General features: G+C 39.6%; 1 protein-coding gene across 1 annotated transcript in view; it reads left to right on the top strand.

Moving 5' to 3' along the window:
• Uch-L5 (ubiquitin carboxy-terminal hydrolase L5) overlaps window positions 1–12605 on the top strand; it is an 81487-nt gene that overhangs the window by 706 nt on the left and 68176 nt on the right. The window lies entirely within an intron of this gene.

Genomic DNA, 12605 nt, shown 5'->3' with positions numbered 1-12605 from the left:
TCGAATATTTAAACAGCTATAGGGGGATGCATATGTTACGTTAGCTTTTTCTTTCACCATTGATGGTATATTAATACAGGTGATAGGACTTCAATATTTCAAGCTCATGGTGGTTCCGAGGTTCATTCAGTGGTGTGTGAAGTTTTATCACATTACAAAGCCATCTCTGTGCAGGCCGTGGAGGAGTGGAAGGTAAAGGCTTCCACCATCGGTTATCTTGGTACTGATTGGGATATAGTGGGCAGCTCTGTTCCCGCCTCACCTTTACCCCCAGATATTAACCTGGTAGCCTACTCATTTTTGGTGTAGGCTTTGTAAACCTCTGGGCCATGTGCTGCTCCAGAAGTGGAAATCTCATTCCTGAAATTTTTTGACTTCCTGATGGGAAATTTAACTTGCATCCTTACGGGTAAACCAAGCACACCTTCACCGCCTCGGCTAGGCAGCCCCTAGTTTTATTGCATGGTTTTCTCAATTCAAGTAATAATGACACTCCACGAAGCATGTTAAAAAAAAATTAGGATGTGGACGTATTTGATGGATATTCATGATAGTTGTTGACTAAGAATTTTGTATCCTATCATGTAGACAAGTGTAATCTTTTGTGCACTACTTATCTTCATTTCTAGCTAACAGTGAGAACAAGAAAGTGAAGTTGAGTGATTTGTATCTGGGCTACAATTTTCTGACTTGGCTTATGATATTTCCTCATATGTTGCTCAACAAAATGTAAGGGTAGAGTCCTATGTCACTGTCCTGATCTTTGTTCCAAATAATTGCAGCCACACACATGGAAGTAGATGTCATAATGTCAAAGAATGTTTTCTACAAAATTTTCATAGTGAAGACCACTGGGCTAAAAACCACATTGGTCTTAAATGAAGTACCATATTTTGCTGGTGACATGTAGTGTTTACAGTGTACTATGTCTTCTGGCATAGGCCAGAATAAATTTGTTATTTTCAAGGACTTGTCTCAGTCTCATCCTTGGCTTTGACAATGTGAAAGTGCTAGGCTGAGTGGCTCAGATGGTTAAGGCGCTGGCCTTCTAACCCCAACTTGGCAGGTTCGATCCTGGCTCAGTCCGGTGGTATTTGAAGGTGCTCAAATACGACAGCCCCGTGTCGGTAGATTTACTGGCACGTTAAAGAACTCCTGCGGGACTAAATTCCGGCACCTCGGCGTCTCCGAAGACCTTAAAAAGTAGTTAGTGGGACGTAAAGCAAATAACGTTATTAAAAAAACAATGTGAAAGTGTCTGAGGTATGAGCTATGCTAGTAATATCATTCCGTATGCAGCCGGTACCTGTTAATGAATGATATGAAAATATCATATCATATGTATTTCGGTGGCCTTGGCAGACTATGAACAATTTACGATGTGGAATGGGATAGGGATCAGGTAAGGTATTTTAAGCATGACAGCTGTGGATTGACAATATTTGTTTGTATTGTGACAGTCACTTGAGTGAATCATTGGTAGCACTTTAAATGCAACTCACCGGGCGAGTTGGCCGTGCGCGTAGAGGCGTGCTGCTGTGAGCTTGCATCCGGGAGATAGTAGGTTCGAATCCCACTATCGGCAGCCCTGAAAATGGTTTTCCGTGGTTTCCCATTTTCACACCAGGCAAATGCTGGGGCTGTACCTTAATTAAGGCCACGGCCGCTTCCTTCCAACTCCTTGGCCTTTCCCATCCCATCGTCGCCATAAGACCTATCTGTGTCGGTGCGACGTAAAGCCCCTAGCAAAAAAAAATAAAAAAATAAATGCAACTCAAGATGTTTGCAAGTTGACATAATCACAAGAAATAATGTAAATGATATGGGCTTATGCCGTGTCAAAGAAACAAGCTGAAACTATTTACGTTTCGCAGAGAACTTTGCTCCGCGTCTTCAGAAGAAAATCTCGACTGTTCACGTGGAAGGCTTCTACAATAATGAAGGCTTGAATTTAGATGCCATGAACCTACTACGCTGGCATAGCAGGGGGAGAGGTGATACTCCCATGTGGCGCGTCCCAGATGGCAGATAGGGGGGTCCTAACCTAAGCGCACTCTTCACTCCCACCCTGAGCTTTATTTAGGGAATGTCGCTCTTCTGGTAGTTGACACTTACTGTTTTCTTGGGCTCCTTTTCGATAGCAAATTATTGTGGAAGCCATACTTGCAGCAGTTAAAAGCGAAATGCGCTAAGAAAATATCTTGAAGTTCCTTGGCAGCACTATTTTGGGGAGGGGGGGGGGGGGGGGGGCAGATCGCACGGTGCTTCTACGATTTTATAGGGTACATATTTTATCAAGGTTAGACTACGGCAGTGCAGCATATGGATCGGCAAGGCAAAGCGTCTTAGCCCAACGAATAGCATTCACCACAGCGGAGTTAGGTTGGCAACGGGAGCTTTTTGTACAAGCCCCATTGCTAGCCTGCTTGCTAAATCTGGTGTGCCGCCTTTACACCTGAGGCACCAGCAAATGCTTCTGTCCTACGCTCCAAATTTGCGACAGATGTCACTTCACCTGAGCTACCCTTGCGTATTCCACAATAGAAACTGTCGGCTGTACACTGCTTACCCTCGAGCAATGCAGCCGGTTGGAATATGCTTGGATAGCAGTCACAGATTATTTGATGTACCTTCGGTTCCTTTTCTTGTCAGCCGAACAAGTAGGGTACCTGCTTGAATAGTACAATGACCTGAAATCATTCTAGAATTGCACACCGGCCTGGAGGAAAACCCGGACCTTTCCATTTATCGGAGACACTTCCTGCCTGATGTTGGCCGGTACCCTGATTTGGTAATTTTTTTTCACGGCGGGCAAAAGCAGGAGTAGACTGTGTGTTTGTTGTTGACAATAACAGGTTTCTTTTTCCTCTACCGAAAATCTGTAGTGTGTACACAGCAGAGCTCTATGCCATCTGTGAAGCTCTGCGGTACACACTGTCACATAAGTGCCGGCAATTTTGCTGTATACCGACTCCTTGAGCACTCTACAATCTATAAGTATTATCTGCGCACTTTTTAGCGATAGATTTATACCCTACTGCTGAATCGGTCGACTTCGGTTATCTTCGAGATTCGTATTGGCAACCTTTGAAACACAAACTAAGAATCGCTTATCATCGCTGTGCGACATATGGCGTACACTTTAAGTACTCGTACTGTTGTTGTTTACACAGCAAAGCCAAACTATAGAATTCATGCTAGGAACACCTTTCGCATCGGGAAATGTTATATAGTATTATATATTGTGTGTGTGACACAGTTGTTGGCGTAAGATAATAAAGATTTAGAAAATTCATATCAATCGATCATATTATCGATTCTATTCAGATTTTATTTTCATTCCGTTGGCAGTACTACCAGAAAAGGCAGTGCTTCCTTCTTACTCCGCAACCGAGTACAAAAATTTATCACTAAAAAGTGCGCGTACTATACATGTTTCCCTTGGCACCCTCTGGTACAGCGGATCCAGGACCTGCTGGCCGGGTGTTCAGATGCTGGCACCGGAATTACGTTTATGTGGCTCCCCAGCCACATGGGTGTAGAGGGAAATGAGCTAGCTGACAAGGCTGCTAAGGAGGCTGTTATCTTGCCCTCGTCTTACAGGGTTCCTGCCAGTGACATTTGCTCTCAGCAGAGACATCTGGTTATGCCCCATTGGGAGATGGAGTGGCAGGCCACCACTCTCCCAAATAAGCTGAGAGCGATAAAAGGAACTACGAAGGTATGGAAGACTTCGCTTCAGGCTTCTCGGTGAGAAGCAGTGGTATTATGTCATCTTCGGACTGGCTATAGCATAGTATCGCACTCCTACCTACTGAAGGGTGAATGCCCCCTCCCCGGTGTGTACTTGCGGTGGTCATCTAACTGTGGTACACATCCTTACGGAGTACGGGAACCTGGCTGATCTGTGCCGTAGTCTACTACTCCCGACTGCCATTTCCCTCATCCTGTGAGATGACGAGCAGTCAGCAGACCTCATCATCCGTTTTATGAGGGATAGTGGCCTTTTTTATCATATGTAATAATGTATTTTGTATTTGTGTATTTTTAATCTCATTGACTCTATTTTAGTTCGTGTTTGCGTATTTTTAGTGTTATTTTAACTTCTAATTTGAATGATATATATCTCTGTACTTCAAGGCAATGTCTTATTCCATTGTAATCTATATTTTCTATAATTTTATTAGAAAATAAGGCATTGCAAATTAGATCCACTGATTATTTTAATCTCATAATCATTTTTCATCATCATTTATTTTAAATTCTAGTCAGTGGATATATTTTAAAATTTTAATTATGTTGTTTCGTTACATCTCATACCATTAGGGGCCGATGACCTAGCTGTTAGGCCCCTTTAAACAACGAATATCATCATGAATTTAGACGTTAGTAATAGGAGTGAAAGTGGTATGTTCATTGATCACCAGATGGCTCGCTGTATGCGGTACAGTGCTAGCATTCGAAGCGGTAGCTGGCGGCATCATCCGAATCAGTTTGGGAGGGGTGGGGGAGGTATAACATGTGTACACACATATGAAAACATGACACTGACACAAGCCTGGAATGAAACATCTGGTGATGAGGAACGTACGAATTTGGAAAACACCGAAACGAAATAACGATAGTGAAAGGACATGGAAGAGACAGGGTGTCCACCCGTATGGAAAACCTGGGAAACAGGGAAATGTCAGGGAATTCGATAAATAACGGGAAAACCTGGAAATGCCAGGGAATTCAGGAAAAATTCTGGAAATTCATTCTTCTGCCAGATAAAATTTATCCATGTAATATAAACACATTTTTCAGTTTTTATAACATTAATCTAGGGCATGTCTTTTATGCCAGGAATAAATCATAATGAAAAGTTAATAAGGTGTGATCTCGAATGTGAAGTAACCAATAATATCAATAGCTATATGATAGATTGATCGAATTTTCAATGTTTTGATCTGCTTACTATAGAATATTCTGTGTTGTTGAGGAATGGCGAGCTTGATGAATTTGGCCTATATTGCGTTCTCAGTTTTTCTAATCACTTAAATGCATGGCTTCCACAACAATATATGCATATAGACAAAATTCCACAACCCAACGGATGACTGTGTTTGTTTACTGTGTAATGACTTGTGCGATAGTTACTACCTCGTAAAATGTAAAAACAGACACAAAACACTGACTGAATGCAGAAAAGTGTGAAATTCTCTTAAACTTAATACTCATTCGAGTGCTCATTATTATTATTATTATTATTATTATTATTATTATTATTATTATTATTATTATTATTATTAAATGCACTGACGTAGGTAAGCCTTGTGTAAATGTGTAGTGCATCGTAACACCATTTGGGCTGCGCCATGTTGAGTTTCCAACCTATCCTTCGTGTGAGGGGTTCGGAAGTTTTGAGGCACGACTAGTAGCTTGTAATATCATGTGTAATTTTGTGAATACAGAACAAGATTTAAAATAGTGACATCGCATTGTAAGATGAAGGTTTCCGGGCGAGTTGGCCGTGCGGTTAGGAGCGCGCAGCTGTGAGCTCGCATTCAGGAGATAGTGGGTTCGAATCCCACTGTTGGCAGCCCTGAAGATGGTTTTCCGTGGTTTCTCATTTTCACTCCAGGCAAATGCTGGGGCTGTAGCTTAATTAAGACCACAGCCGCTTCCTTCCCATTCCTAGGACTTTCCTGTCCCATCATCGCCATAAGACCTATTTGTGTCGGTGCGACGTAAGGATGAAGGTTGTTTGTTGGTTAAGAGGTTTTGAGTTTGTGAAGTATGTTTGGATGTATTCGGTCTTGATCCAGCCAATCCCAAGCTGCTATTCATATCGATTTATATCGGTTGAGTGCAATTTCGAAACCTGGCTGACAATTGTATTGTCTACATCACCATGTGGTTAAGCTACCTCACTCTGTGTGTGTGGTATAGCTTTAATAGTGTTCAGTGTAGATGGAATTGTATTTACATCTGTGTGTTGGTTAGTATATAGTTAGTCTGTGTATCATACCTCAGTATAGTTCATGAAAGCCAAGTGGCAAGAATGTGACTCAGCAAAAATTGGCACCGTGGTTTCGATCAGCCATATAACATCCTTCCTATGCCAGTCATTAGTCGCGAATAATTTATTTCTTTTATTCGTATTAATAATGTAGCTATTCTTGTTTGTATCGGATATTGTTAGGAAGTGCGTGCACTATCTTAGAAGGATTTGCGAATTTGTTTTCACTGTGATTCGCGTGTGATTTTTGTAGTACGGTATTACATTTTACGAGGGCTCTGTGCCGCAGTTATATTGCATCAGCTGTTATTGAAGCAGTAGAGTGCTGGCAGCATAAATAAGGCAATGCTCACAGGTTTTATGAACTGTCAATATAGAAGAAAGCTGTGCGGAATTAGGACTATTTAAAATATTTTTACAATGTCCTTATCTTTCTTCTTTTTTCAGCTAACAATATCTTCATCAAAGCCAAGGAAAACTTTGTTTAATGAAAGGTGGCTGCTTGATGGTACTTTCAGAACATGGTTGAAACCCATGCCTCAAGACAAATTTTCAGCATATTACATAATATTGTAATCTGCATAATATGTAAAACATCATTTACTGTTAGCAACATGGGGAAGCAGGCATTAAAAAGTCACATGGGAGGAAAGATACATGCCAGTAGTGTCAGTGTCAAGTTCAGCCAGTTCTCGTCATCCCTTTCAATTTATTTTAAAAAGGAACATTCGAATAGTGAAGTAACAAGAGACTTAAACTCAGTAGATAATACCTGGCCGCGCACAAGTTGCCCTCTGTCTGCCACAGCTACCACAATGAACTTTATCACATATGACTCCACTTCTTCTTCTTCCATTAAAGAAGGTTCACCAGAGACGAGATGTCTACAGAATTATCTTTCAAGAGAACAAGTAACCAAAGCTGAGATTATATGGTGCATGCATACTGTCATGCAACACCATTCTTTATGTGCCAGTGAAGCTAGTGTACGTTTGTTTCCAGTAATGTTTCCTGACTCTGAAACAACTTCGAAAGTTCAACTGCACAGATCAAAAGTTGCGTATAGAATCACTCATGGTTTAGCTCTCTATTTCCATAAACAAGTTCTTGAGTAAGTGCACACATTTCACCGTTGGGTTTGACGAGTCACTGAATAAAGTTTCTCAGATGGACCAAATGGATCTTGTAGTTTGTTGTTTCAATCCTGATACTAATGAAGTATGCACTTCTTATTTTGATTCCATGTTTCTTGGTCACTCTACCTCCTCAGATTTGTTAAATGGTTTTTTTGCAAGCACAGCAAAGACTCTATCTAAAAAAAACTTACAAAAATTTCAACGGATGGTCCAAATGTTAATAAAAAGTTCCTTCAGAATTTTGGTAATTTATTTAATGATGATCTAGATGCTCCTATATTGTTGAACATTGGATCTTGCGGCTTCCATACTGTGCACAATTCATATAAAATGGCGGTAAAAGAAATCCTAAAAGTTTCAGACAGATCTTCTATTTGCATCACTCCTTTATGAATCTTTTATTGATGATAAATGTCATGACAAGGTTTGTTAAGTCTGAGTTGCTGCAGTCTTCATAAAATGTCCTAAACCGAATTTAGACAGTAAAGAAAATCTTCTGCCTGCATCTAAAATTGACATAGGTTCTGCTGCTAAAGCAGCACTTCATGGCAATCCTGGATTAAATGATAGAGATATGTTAGTGTTTCACACAGATTGTCTAAGAGGAATGGTAGCTTTATGCAAGAAGTTACTGGAAAGGTCATCGCTGGCATATCATAGTCATCATCATCTGCAGTTTCCAGCTGTTGGCCGGGTCTGCTCACCGCTGGCATATAAACTGACTAAATTAATTTCTTGTTTCGATCTAAGTGTAGCCAAGTAGCCACTAAGCAGCAGGCTGCTAAGGATAGCTTTAAATGCCTTTGTTGAAAACAAATGGATCTCGGGTAATGAAGCTGATCGTGTACAAAGGGGGTTCACTTCTGTTTGTGAGAATGATACTTTGAAAGAAGAAGTGAATTCTTGGACTTCTAAAGACGGGAGGTTAGATCACTTTTGTCTTCGCACTGTTTTTCCAACAGTAAATTTGAAAACAGTAAAGTTGGCTTCATTTCTCAAAATGATACTAATATTGTTTCATGGAAATGCTTCACTTGAATGTGGTTTTCCTTTTAATAAAGAAATTATAGTCGAGAACATGCTAAAAGTATCCCTTATAGCACAAAGAATAATATGTGATGCTATCCCAAACCCTGGTGGAATTGAAAAGGTCTCCATTAATAAGAACATGCTCCATGCTGCAAGGAGTGCTCATGCTTTGTATGTTCAAAATCTAAAGGAGAAATGTGAAGCATTGGAAGTAGAAGATTCTTTGCAACAAAAAAAAAAAAAAAAAAAAGAGAGAGAGAGAGAGAAAGGCCGCTTTGTTGCTAAAAGAATTAGAAGAAAAGAAGCGGAGGGTGACGACAGAAGCTCAACAGTCATTGGTGGCTATGAAGCAGTAATGGTAGTACATCAAAAAAAAAATTAAAGTGAATTTAATTAGACTAAATTATACTTCCAAGTTTTGAAATTTAATATGCACATTAATTGCATTTTTTAAAATGTATTTTAATATTACTGATACTTCCTTTATAATTTTGTTTTTTGTCATTTTGTGTCAGGGAAAAAACTGGTTTTTATGTCTGGAAAACAGGGAAATGTCAGGGAATTTTAAAATCTGGATTTGGTGGACACCCTGAGAGAACTACCTACTGTACGTAAATCCTTAATGGCTAGCAACCACATATTACTTAATGGATAGCCAGTGTCCCTGTTGAAATTGTTAGGATTTCTACATATTTCCACAGTTTCCCATATAACCCTTGACCTGTAGTACCTAGTGTGGGTGAGAGCTTGAACATCTTGGAGCATGACATCTTGACTCGAGGTTAGGGCGCGCTCAGCTATTGCTGATTTGTCTGGCTGGTAGAGATGGATGTTTCTTTGGTGTTCCTTGATGCAAGTCCCAATGGACCGGCATGTTTGGCCATTGTATACCTTGCCACCAGTACAGAGAATTTTGTAGACCCCAGGGTGTAATAGTGGGGACAATTTGTCCTTGCTTTTACCTAAACTGTGAGCAGTTTTGGTGACTGTGCCAAACACGGTTTTTATATTGTGTTTGCGGAGGACCTTGGCAATTCGGTCTGTGGTCTTGTGGATGTAAGGCAGGTAGAAGAAGTGAAGGGAACTGTGTATACGCATGTTATACACCCCACCTCTCAGACCAATTCTGATGGTATCGTCAGCTTCCGCTTCGAATGCTAGCACTGTACCGCGTATGGTGAGCAGTCTGGTGACAAAATGAAGTGCCAATTATACTTCTGTTACTAACATCTAAATTTAAAACTTCATTATTGTAGAAGCCTTCCTCGTGAACAGTCAAGATTTTCTTCCGAAGATGCGGAGCAAAGTTCTCTGCGAAACATAAACCTTGTTTTCTTGACACGGCATGAGCCCAAAAGCCCATATCATGTCTACAAGTATGGGACATGAAAGCATCAATGTTAACAGTGCAAACTTTATTGAATTTAGCAGCAAATGTCAACAATGGTAATGATTTTAGTCTGTCATGTTTACACCAAATATTTGTACATGTGAACTATGACGACAATTTAGTCCATGAAATGTACTTGACCACAAAAAATCACACACAATGAATGGTTAACAACAACAGTGATTTTAGTATGTCATGTTTCTATGATAACAGAAATAGCACAAAACATACATAAAAAGTACCGTACTGTACATTTATTCCATCAGGTTGACGAGTTCACATTAAAGTCAGAACTCTTTTAACAGTTGTGATGATATTATTCCGCCAAGTTGACATGCACAAGAAAGGGCATAAAATAAACTTACTGAACCCTTGAGCTTACCATTCCATCGTTGGTCGGCCACAGCTGCTGCAGTAGAGCAATATCGAACTCTTAAATCTTGGGGTTCTAGCGGGAATAATTCGGTCACGATCTTAACCAAACGATAGGGTTCAGAAGAGAGCCTAACTACTTGAAATGATTAGCAAATATGTGCTTACTAACATTTATTGAATCAATTAACTGCACAAAAAGTATCATTTATATAAAATCCTTGATCAAGAATTTTTAAAAAATTATTTAATGCTTCAAATGCAGTCACATTGCATGGCGTTAGTTTTATTTATTACAGTATCGAAAGAATTTTCTTCCAAGAAAAGTAGAAATATCACAGATTAGTGGACAGCGAAAACTAGAAAAATGAAAGGTAACCTGAAAATCAGGCACTTATTGATCCAAGCGATAACTGAGAATTAATCCACATGATCCGTGGAAAATCTGACCTTCAACAAGTAGAATTCCAGATTTACTCTTAATTAAGGTTATCCACCAGTCAAATACTCTGTCGGATATGGAAACACCCGCTGAATGGACCCTTAATCAAACCAAATTGACTATCAGTTGCTTTGGATAGGTTGTGAAATATTACTGAAAAGCATGGTGTTCACTACAAGTTAACAGCAGCATTCACAATTGAAAATAAAATTCCACCATGTTGTGATAGTACATATATCACACCCCCGAATTATATGGAGAAGTTAGAGATATTGTCAGTATTCGATTTATTATTATTAGTATTTCATTTGTATATTTTGACATTATTATTGGTAAGCTGGAAGATATCCACATATGTAGGTATGAGTAATTTGTTTTGCACCAGTGGGAAAACCTTGCTTTAATAACTCTTGTAATTTGAATGAGTCATCTGGCTACCCCAGTGTCTGTTGTGATGTACTTGTGTCAGGAAATTCCATTTACTCATGTATATATCCCAGCCTGATGAGATAAGCTTGTTGTTGTACCAGGAAAGTTTGGTGATTCATGAAAACTCCCCAGAGTTTGTTATTGTCTTGGGAGGAAGAAGTAGTTCAGGGCTTGGGCTTGAGAAGAGGACCACCCATGATTGGCTGGCAAGCACCAATCCAGACGTATCATCTGAGAGGAGGGGGATGTTGATGTCTATAAAGGTTGATGATACGGCGGCAACCAGATGATCGTATAGGAGATTGTAAGAAAGACATTGTAAGGAACAGTGTAAGGGTGATTGTAGAGGTGATGGTAAAGGAACGAGAAGGAAGATAACTACAACTACAACTGACGCACTGTACGGGAAGGAAGTGGTGCTGATACACGGTACTGGATTGACATGGCTGCAATGGACTGGACTTCAAACGTTCGTGGAGCGTAGTCGTGTTATGTTTGTGGAAAGTGGCTGATTGTGGAGAGTGCTTGCGCATTAAGTATTGTAGCACTTGTGGTGGCCTAGCATTATATGTTGGTGAAAGCTATCTCAGACTTTCCATAAATTTATGTTGAGGATCGACAGACGTGTGTATATATCTTTACAACAAGTGTTAAAGTATGTGAACACAGTAGTACAAGGTACAGTATCTGTGTGATGTGATAACTGCCGATTATGAGAATCGGTAAGTCGAATTGATAGAGACAGTGAAGGGTATTTATCTTCATACATGTACATTGTTCATCGGACTATTTACAAATGGTAACTTAGTTCTCGCTTTCGTTTTCCCACGGTTTTCATTATTGTTGTTGTTGTTGTTGTTGTAAATATGGAGTCTTCCAGCAATATTTTATGTGTGTATTATATGTATAATGTTGTATGTTGATGAGGTGCTCATGCACGGAATTTGTTCAGAATATAGTTAGCTATTTTAGAATCAGTGTTATTGATGAACCTAGTGCAGTTCCTACCCAATTAGTCGTTTTCAGGAGGTTAGGTAAGGCCTGCAGCAGATGTACCAGTACGCAGCATTATGTACACGCCCTGGGATATAAAGTTTATCATGCTCTTATCTAAATTCGAGGGATCCATTCTGGTGAACTCTGGCGCCCATACTACGGACATTTCGGTTAATTATGCTTATTAATTTTATTAAGTTTTTGAGTAATTTTATTTATATATTTTTATTCATGATTTTATTTGTTATTATTATCAAAAAATAGTTACAATTGGCGCCCAACGTGGGGCTGAATGATTGGTACATCTGTTAGGCTGATAAGCGTAGGTGCACTTGTCAGGTGTGGATGGAATTCTACAAACTATGTCAGTGAAGTGTTTTATATGTACGTGATATGTATGTTGGAGTATGAAGAAATGTTGTAGCGGGTCGAGTATTATAAAATTGAGAAGTAGAGAGGTTGTTAAAGTTGCTGGTACCATGAATCAGGATAGGAGAAGTCAAAAGAATTCCACCACATTGAGTTTATCTAATTTAAGTGAGAGTAGCGAAATGGCTGATAGTAGGAAAGATCAATCGGCAACGATATGTGAGGAATCTAGTACCCCGTCTCAAACTCAGAATGTAGGGAATCAAGGCGAGTCTTCAATGCTCTGTATGATTAAATCGCTACTTAATGAGTTGAAGGGTGAATTGTCCAGTAAGATTGATAGCCAGAGTAAAGAGTTAAATTCAGTGAGTGTTGAATTAAATGCTGTTACCAGTAAAATCGATAATAATAATGTTGAATTGTCCAGTAAAATCGATAATA

The sequence above is a fragment of the Anabrus simplex genome, chromosome 1, assembly GCF_040414725.1.
Source record: "Anabrus simplex isolate iqAnaSimp1 chromosome 1, ASM4041472v1, whole genome shotgun sequence".
Classification (NCBI taxonomy): domain Eukaryota; kingdom Metazoa; phylum Arthropoda; class Insecta; order Orthoptera; family Tettigoniidae; genus Anabrus; species Anabrus simplex.
This window is presented reverse-complemented; position numbering and strand designations above follow the sequence as displayed.